Source organism: Pseudopodoces humilis, chromosome 26 (assembly GCF_049639895.1).
Source record: "Pseudopodoces humilis isolate 2021_Gansu_Grassland_sample_001 chromosome 26, ASM4963989v1, whole genome shotgun sequence".
Taxonomy (NCBI): Eukaryota; Metazoa; Chordata; class Aves; order Passeriformes; family Paridae; genus Pseudopodoces; species Pseudopodoces humilis.
In genome coordinates this window covers 2,890,600-2,900,251 of record NC_142225.1, presented here as the reverse complement: position 1 = coordinate 2,900,251, position 9,652 = coordinate 2,890,600, and the positions used below count along the sequence as shown (strand labels likewise).

The 9,652-nt window shown below is 42.4% G+C and overlaps 1 long non-coding RNA gene across 1 annotated transcript; it reads right to left on the bottom strand.

Annotated features, from left to right (window-relative positions):
• Positions 1–804: 804 nt before the first annotated feature.
• On the bottom strand, positions 805–9,419 carry LOC148182562 (uncharacterized). The gene is made up of 3 exons (XR_015774553.1): positions 9,289–9,419; positions 1,247–1,335; positions 805–873 (listed from the first exon to the last, which is right to left on the bottom strand). It is a non-coding gene; the product is annotated as an uncharacterized LOC148182562 (long non-coding RNA).
• Positions 9,420–9,652: the final 233 nt, after the last annotated feature.

The following is a 9,652-nucleotide window of genomic DNA, read 5'->3' as shown; positions in this document are numbered from 1 at the left end:
CTGCAGTACTGTGGCTTCCATCTAGAAACTGCCTGGAAGCATTTGAAATTTAAATGGCAAAAAATAAAAATAATGTTAAAAGAATCCAGTTGAAAACACTACAGATAATTTAATACTAATATTAATATTCAAATTAGCCATCACATCATTGCTACAATTTAAAAGCCAGGAGGAACAGAATTCAGAGGAGCTACTTTGCTGTTACTGCACACCCAGAAACCACAAAATGTCCAGCAGCAAAACTTAGATCTGTTCACATGTTAACAGATTTAGCCCAGAGCACAGGATCAGTATACAAAGGATCCATCATTTGAATTCAAGCTTTGCCCTAAAATGGTGTCTGAATTGTATATACTCACAGTGCTGGCCATCCATCAAAAATAATTACCTGCAGCTCTTCACACAAGGCAATTTGTGCCAGGAGAGAATTCTTCAGACAGGATATGGTGAAGCCTTGTGATGTGTATTGCTGGTGTAGCTGGTGTAGCTGGTAAACCTAGGTCACATTTTTGTACTGACATTACTGCATCAAACTCCATGGCTGATCTACAGACAATATAACTAAGCAGATTTTTTTTTTTTCAAGTGCGGAGTGTATTCATCTCAAGTGCTCAGTCTACAATTTTCGTGCCTCTTCAGAACAAAGGGAATATATTCCTCCATTCTCCCCTATTTCAGAACAGGACTATAAAAACATGAACAAAAAATTAGATTGCCTACTGGGGTTTAGTTCCAGTGGATTAGAAGGGGACTGAGGAAGAAATGATGGAGGGACACACCGTTATGCTGATGCAGTCAATATCAGCTTCAGCACAGTGATGAAGAACAGTAATAAAATGTTTTCTTTGAAGCTTCACATGATTCTAAATACATCTGAAAATAATAAAACTGCCTATATGTGATCTGTTGAAATACATTAGATTAATTTTACTTACCAGCAAGCAAGACATATTTAAGAAGTGCTAAGTTAGGACATTTAAACTTCTACAGAATTTTAAAAACCAAGTCCAAATACTTAGTTAGAATTAACTACAAAACTAGGAATTATACATTGAAATTTCTCTGCTTTTGGCATTGCTGTGGAGCATATCTATTTGAAAATGCTTGAAATAAAGATTTGTTGCTCTTTTTCTAGAACAACAGAATTTCTGGAGGCATTAGTTAGAATAATTTACAAACTCTGGAACAGAAAGAAGAAAAAGAGGATCAACAGCTGATAATCACCAGAATTGTTGCTTAACTGTACCTTTCTCCTCTCTATTGAAATGTGAATCCCCCAGCAGCTGTCCTTCAGGGATTGCTGGTATACTTCCATCTCTTTCTCCAGCCTGGGTCCTGAAAAACCAATTGAAGAGGTGGATTATCACACTGCTGGAAAGAAGAGCTTGGCTCTGTTTTATTCTGGGCTCAGCATGAGATCTCTGGCATTGCCCTTCACATAGAATTTTGTTGACAGAGTTTTTTGCAGAGAAAAAGTATTTATTCTTCTCAAAAAGCTAAGTTAATATCTGGATATAACTCTTACCCAAGGGTGGCCAGACTGTCAAGGTAGTCAAGTGCAGTTCCCATAAAAAGGTGACACCATCTGAGCAGCAAGAGGGCCCTGCTGGCATGGGAGCAAAGGACAGCCCAAATCCCCAGCTCTCGAGACCTGAGCTCACAGGGACTGATGGAGATGACACCCCCAAGCTGCTGTGGGGCCCTGCTGCATGCCCTGCCCAGCCTCATCTCAAAGGGGGCTCCTGGGGAAACAGTCACCTCCTGTCTGGGGGCTGCTCCAACCCTCTCACCGCCTGCATTAAAGAGAGACTGCTGAATATTTACTGTCACCTTCATTCTTTGAACCTTTTTCTATGGGAGAGAGTCTGAAAGGTCTTACATAAAAAAAATCCTTACATTAGACTATTTTGTACAATGTCAAGGTAAGGGAGTTAAACAATTGTTTCATGAGCAGCAGAACTCATGAACCCTGCTTTCCTGCAGATTTAGGGAGGTTTTTCTCCTCCTTCCTGCCTCCTTTAGGTGTAGGACCCCAGCACAGGATGATTAACCAAGACTGGGTTCTTTCCCTAGGTGGGGCAGCTACTGGAATATTTTACTCAGAACAATTGCTTTTCCTGAAACTTCCAGCCACCTGCCCTATATTCAAACTTGGCTGAGACAGCCAAGCTTAAAAATTATTGCAGAATACTGACTGAAAAGGCATGTGCATAAACTCCATTTCTTCAGGAAATCAAGCTATCTCTGTCCTTCGCTTCCCCCATCAGCCCAAAGACAGCTGGTGCAGTAATCTCTGGAAATAAAAAATTTGGAACTTTTGCCCTGCACTGGCAGGGTCCTCACTTTGCCAGAGAAATAAAAACAGCAACAACAAGGAAAACTCAGCAGAATGTCTTTCCAGCTTGCACACAAAGATGTCTTTCCCCAAACAGGAACACAGGACTCAAAGAAACAAACTGGATTATTGATCCATTACATTTAGGAAAAAATGGATAATTCAAAGGAGGATCAGCCCAGCCCCATTTCCTCAACTCCATGGTAATATTTAAGTTACTGGCAGGATAATTTAACGTGAAGGCTTAAATGTCAAGCCAAGTATTCGACCTTGTGCTGTTCAGCTGGACTTCAGCTAACTGGTTTTTTTCTACCTTGCCTAACTTTTTATGCCTGTCCAAAGCAGCCAGCACCACATCATAAAGAGTAAGAAAGAAGTTTTTCTTTGATGACACGGCTGTCAAAAAAAAATTCTTCCCAAAGTCTGGTATGTGCAGGGCTCCATCTTAGGTCCATTTCTCTTCAACATCTTCATAAACCACTGGGACACAGGAGACTTGAAGGTATACTGAGTAAGTTTGCTGGCAACACTAAACTGGGAGGAGCTGTCAAATCCCTTGAAGGCAGAGAGATTCTGCAGAGAGGTGCTGACACATTAGAGGGCTTGGGAATCACCAGCTGTATGAAGTTTAACGAAGGCAAGTGCTGGGTTCTGCACCTGGGATAGGGCAACCCTGGATGTAGGGACAGATTGTGGAAAGGGACCTGGGGATCCTGGTTATGGCAAGGTGAACATGGGTCAGCAGTGTCTTGGTAGCCAGGAGAGACATCCCTCTCCTGGGATGTCAAAGATGGGGATTATCCTGCTCTGCTCTGTGCTGGTGTGGCCTCAACTTGAGCGCTGGGGCACTTTTGGGCGCCACAATATAGGAAAGATCGAAAGCCGTTAGAAAGCACATGAGGGACAAGAAGATGATGAAGGATCTAGAGGGGTCAAGGAGCAGCTGAGGTCACTTGGCTTGTTCAGCTGGAGGAGACTGAGGAGACCTCAGGGGTCTGCAGCTTCCTCATGAGGGGCAGGCACCAATCTCTGCTCTCTTTGACCAGGGACAGGACCTGAGGGAATGGCTGGAGCTGAGCCAGGGGAATTTGGGTTGGATACCAGGGAAGTTTCTTCCCCCAGAAGGTGCTGGGCACTGCCCAGGCTCCCCAGGGAATGGGCACAGCCCCAAGGCTGCCAGAGCTCCAGAAGCATTTGGGCACTGCTCCAGGGATGCCCAGGGTGGGGCTGTTGGGGTGTCTGTGCAGGGCCAGGGGTTGGACTGGATGGTCCTTGTGGGGTCCCTTCTGACACAGGAGATTCTGTGATTCTAACACAGAGGCTATAAAACACAGAGGAAAATAAATAAAGAAGCAAAACCACACCAAGAAGTACAGGTAAAACATTTCACTTATGTTCAAAACTTAGTGTTGGAGATAAGTCAATACCAGTCAACAAAAACTACTCACAGTGACAGCCAGCTGTTAGGACTGTTACATCCTAAATAAACTTTGAATGAAATACAAAGAAAAAATGAGCACTAAGATGCAAAGTGACCCCCAACTCCATCCCAGCATTTGTAGACTGCAGACAGTATTCTCCTTACAGTTGTATAAAAAATGCACATAGGGAAATACCACTAAGGATATAAAATAGATTCATCCTCTACATGAATGATGCCAGCCAAAATATTATTGATGCAGTAAGTGTCAAGGCCTCCATGTAATTTTTCACAACTGTAGGGCCTAAAAAAGTATCAAGAGAACCATTAGGGGACAATGTTTAGTTGAAATTAGGATGCTGAATGAGCCTAGATCTGACAGAAGATAGAACTGCATGAGATGTTGCTACAAAGATTTGCCTTGAAAACCACACATTCTTCTCCTCCCTTCACCATCAGTCTGTGCAGTATGAGACAGTCTACTTTCATTCATATGTATCATTCACATATATAATTAGCTTCTACTGTTTCTGTGTAAGTACCTTAAGTTTTCAAAGTCCTGTCTGAAAGTTTCGGAGTCCTACCATTTTACGAGTAAAATCTTCAATTCATCAGATGCACAACAAGATTTTAATGTAGAGCACAAAAACATGACCCACTATAATGAGCTACCAGAAGGACTGAAAAAAAGAGAAGAAATTGCCAAGTTACCTGACAGGCCAGACCTCTACACGTTATTGTGGATGCTAGCTTTGGAGCAGGCTGCAGGCCCCATGGCCTCTCAGTCCTGCCTGAGAAGCTAGCCTGAGAATTCATAGGAGGATTTCAAAACAATCCTCAGAAACAGAAAACAACTGCTAGGTGCTGTTTGTCTGTCTTCTTGTTTTCCTTGCAGGAGAAAGTCAGGGGGTGGTGAACCCCACTGACCAATAATGGTGATGTAGTGATTTACTAATCAATAAGAGTTTCCTTTCTGTACTTTCCACGAACTAATCTATACAACAAGCCTAGAGCAATAAACTAGAGATTTTCTCCTGTTCTGACTCCCTTGAGAGTCCGTGTCGTTCTTTCCGGCCGTTCCTAATTAGAACGACACATTATGATAATGTGAAGGGCCTTCTCTCATGTAAACAACATTTTAATAAGTTAGCATCTGAACAAACTCATCAAACATTAAATCATGACAAGAAACTACATGGAGAGGACTATGGAGAAGATCAGGACCCAAAATCATGATTCACAGTGACATCCTGGGGGTAAATGTGAAGCTGCCTGCACTGTTTTTTTATGCAGGAGACGCCTCCACGAGCCTCCAGCCACCTCCTCTGCACAGGACTCTGTGCTACAGGAGCTGTGCCAGCTCCCATCCTCAGGAGTACAAAGCAAACTTGACTAACTTGGTGAAGTTCTCACCACAAAGCAGCTGCAGGAGTGGAACAACAATAAGCTGAGAATCTGGAGGTCTGGATTCTCACCTAAATAACATCTGCCTGTTAAATGAAAAAGACAGGACATCTTACCAATATTTCGAAGCAGTAATGAACAAAACCTCCAAGTCCTGCAGAAACATTTCATGGTACAAAATAAACCTCACCCAGATATGATATGAAGTCTCAAATATAACATCTGTCATGGAGCTTCAAGAAGCAGAAAGGAAGTCATTCAAATTTGGTAGGAGTAACCTAGTCAGTCAAACTCCTAAAAGCCCCAGAAAGTAAAAATCTGTTTCTAAAATCAAATAAATTTTGTATCCTTGGTTACTGTTTTCAAGTACAATTTTTCTGCTGAAAATGTGATAATGTTTATGAAAATTTCAGTTGAGAACCTGATAAAGCCAGGCCAGTTAGTGGCAAAAGCCAATGACATTTTCTGTCATGGCTCTTGCTAATTAGAAATTAGACAAAGAACCAGAGCAACTGTTCAGTAAGGCCACCTTTAAGTGGGATGGTTATGTCTGTGAATATCTAACAGACCTGATTTTGCAAGGTGGATTTTAAGGACCATGCCATTTTGCTTACAGGAAAATGCTGCTATTACTTTATATTTTTAGTGTCCTGTCCTTGAAATGATACCATGTAATACCTGATTACGGGAAAGTTACTTTCCTGCAAATATGCAAATAAATTGCTAATGACTCAAGGAACTTCCAAGCTTAAAGCTCCCACATAACCTGATGACATTAGAAAGAATATAAACCCATACAGGAGATAAATTATGAAAACCATGATATACAAACGGGAAGCTTGAGTATTTTTTTCCTCTCTGCTTACCCTGAGAAATCTGAAACACACCAACATTTCAACCACTCAAGATCCAATCTTTGAACCAGTAGGAAAACAGGCTAGTTTAGGACAGGGAACGTCTCGAGTGTGATCCTCCTGAACCTTCCACAGGAGAAGCTGAAGAGATAAACAATTCCTTTTACAACCTCTGTCTCTGCAATGCTTTTGTGTGACGTCATGCGACCACCATGGTTTGCTCTGTTTGCTCTCTGCAGGCACCTGCACAGATGTTATCCCAGAGCTGGCACACACCAGTCCCAGGTAGGCACCTCTGTGCTCTTGCATTCCACTCACATGAATCACAAATACTCTGTGTGCTGTTCACGTGATAGCCTGTCACTGGAGAAGTCCAGAGCACTGGATACATCAATTACTTGACCTAATTAAAACTGCAAAAAAAAGAGGTGATGGTATTTTGATTCCTCTTGTTCTGACCTAGAAGAAAACCATATAAACACTGCATCTGGGAAGCAAAAATAAACAAACTTCTCCCACCTCCCCAAAACTAGACAAATGTTTCCTGTATTATGTTATTTAGTAAGTGGGTTAAATCAGGACTTGATCTACATGATTTATTTCCCATGTATGTGTTTGAATCAGAATTTCCAGTAGCTAAACTTTGACTAACCCCACCACCCAGTGCTCCTTCTTCCCCCTTTTAATTCCCTAGCAATGTTGGTTTGTTTTTTTTTTTTAATTTACAAACCAAATATAAGTGAGGCTTCTGGCATCCCTGAACTGTGAACACTGACTACGAGGACTCACATTAACATTATAGAGCTGCATCCCTCTCCATAATTTCACTGTCAAGAGTGGCTCTGCTGACAAGTGGATACAAAATGGAGAACAGAGAAAACACATGAAAGAGGGAAGTGGCAAAGAAATAGGGAAAAGATCATGAAAAAGCAAGGCAGACATTTTTCTTAAACAATGAGCTGGAGGAAGAAATAAAAGAGGTTTTCTTATTAAACATCGGTTGGGGTCAGAGATGCAAGGTATATACCTTTATCTGTAATGCCTAACTCTGACACCCAAAAAAGCACTGAGTTTCACATAGCACCATGGAGACAACGGTTAGAGTTAAGTAGAAAAGATTGAAAATGTAAATGTGTGAATTAGAAAGTTTCTTGAATCACTGGGTCAATGGGTTGAGGTTTAGAGTTTAAGGTAGTTTAGAGAGCAAAAGACAAGATGGAGGATTTAGGGTGTTGTCTCTTGTCCTTCTTTCTTCTTCATGTTCTTCTCCTAGGGGTTTTTAGGTAGTAGTAGGTGATTGGGTAGAAAATGCCGCAGTGCAGCACACAGGTGTTGGGTCATTGGTTCACTAAGAAAAATAGCTTGGTTGGCATCTGTTAATTGGGTAAATGGACATATAAAAAGACCTTGAAGAAGATCTCTGTTAGCCATTTTACCCCTTTACTATCATAGTGCACATAGCTCCTTGTACCTTGTAATGCTGATAAGAAGAAATAAACAACTGAGACCGAACGAGAGAAAACTGCCTCCATCTCATCAATCTTCAGTTCAAAGGGAAAAAGAACCCAAATCCAAAAGTCCTTAATGAGACAACATCGAGTGCAGAGATAAAATTTCCAACAATATTAGCAAAATTCTCCCTTTGAATTCTGGACAAAACGTATTTTATTGCATCAGGTAATTTTGGATGGATAGACTCTTAACTCTACACCACATGTCATAATTATATATACAATTCAACCCTTACCATCAAGTGATTTTGTTTTTCTGACTTCAGAATTTCATCCAATCTCCTTCTTACATTTTTTAAGATATAAAAAGACAGCGATGGAACAGAAGGCTTTTGCACAATGTAAAGGATCTCACTATTAGAGAAGGTAATCTTGTTGACATGTCTTCATGGTTATTGAAAACTAGAAAACATAACAGTAACTCAAACTACAGCTCTGTTTGCCTGCATTTATCACCAGAAAATTCCTTTACAGCAGTTTAAGTTGGACAAGACTCATAGTTTTAGGCTTCAGTACCATACATGGCTAAGCTGATGAAAGAGCTGGTTATCCAGAAAGAGAAGGTTTGCTCCCCTGCTTTCCTTTCCCTGTGAGGTTCCGTCCCTTTTGGCAGCAGCAGGTTGACAGATTAGCTCACCACACCTTGGAGAACCTCACCCAGTGTCTCAGTCTTGAGTCTCAAGCCCTGTCATGGTCCCAAAACAAGTTTAAGTTTCAGTATACACTGAAACAAAGCCCAAATAAATTATGAATAAGAGATCTATGTTTACTTTCACAGGAGGATTTAGCAGAGCAGACAAAGCCATAACCATTTAGAGTCCAGGCTGGATCCAAAAAGAGATTCAGGAAGAAAACTGCGATATTCAAAACCAAACCAAACCAAACCAAAACAAAGAAACAAAACCATGATCACTGAGACCTGTTTCTTCTGATATCACAGCAGGGACTCGAGCATTATATTTACTGTCTCGTACACATACACATGCCCCAGTCTCTCCAAACCACAGAGAGAGCGAGGTGTGTCTGACATGCTTGAGCACAATCACCCTTTTCAAGGCAAAGTCATACAACAAGCAATACCAACAGGAAGCAAGAGTCTGCAAATTAAAGGTGTTAAGAGCCCTAACACAGCAAGAAGTAGTTACTGTATAGGTGCAAGCAGTGTTAACTCTTAAGTGTTTACTCCTGTGGGCTTCAATGATTTACACCACCATAGGACAGGGTGCCACTTTTTACAGAGAAAAAGAAGGTTTTTGATATGGGAAGCCAAATGTTTTAAAAGCAAGCTTCCATAACCCATTCAGAACGTGTCTATTTTGCACTGTATTGCTAACAATTCACCTTTCTAAAGCTTGAGATGAAAAGCTAAATGGCCTTGAACACATATTCCCAACATCAACTATTTGCAGTGATATTCTGAACTTACTACCTGGTGAAGACACCATGGCTTCCACTCCAAAATTAGCTTAACCTGCTACACATAATTACTTGAGACTTAAGCATGCACTTGGAAGCAAACACATCTGCATCTTTGATATCACAAGGCCTTTTGAAAAGTACCGAGAAGTAGCTTATTCTCAAAGAGAAGGATCAGGACACTGGGAAATACGTGCAATGCGAGATTAGCTCTCCCCAACACCCCTGACTTTACACCTCTGGAAGGGAACAAAACATCCTTGGAAAGTTCACAGGAACAATTCATACCAACTTGCAAGGCTTCAGGAGCATTCGTGCTGAGATACACCCTGTCAGGCAGTTACTCACCCTGTGCTGCCCTAACTAAGCTTTCTTATGGATTTTCCTTTTCTTTTTACTTTTAGAACAGCCCAGGGAGAAGCGAGGCGCTCGCTTGGGGGAAAGCGGGACGCGTTCGGCGCGTGCCCGTCCCCGCCGCCCACAGCGCCGCTCTCGCGAGACAGCGCCGCGCAGGCTCCATATTGAGGCATCTGTGCCCTGCGCCCGCAGCTCTCGCGAGCGCGAGCCTCGGGAGCCCTGAGGTGGCTCCGGGCTGTGCCGCCCGCGGGGAGCGGGCTCTGCGCTCGGACTGTGCGGGGACAGCGAGGCCGGTGCCCGCGGTTAGCGGCCAGGGCTGTGCGGGGTGTACGGAGCCGGAGCTCGCGCCCGCCGC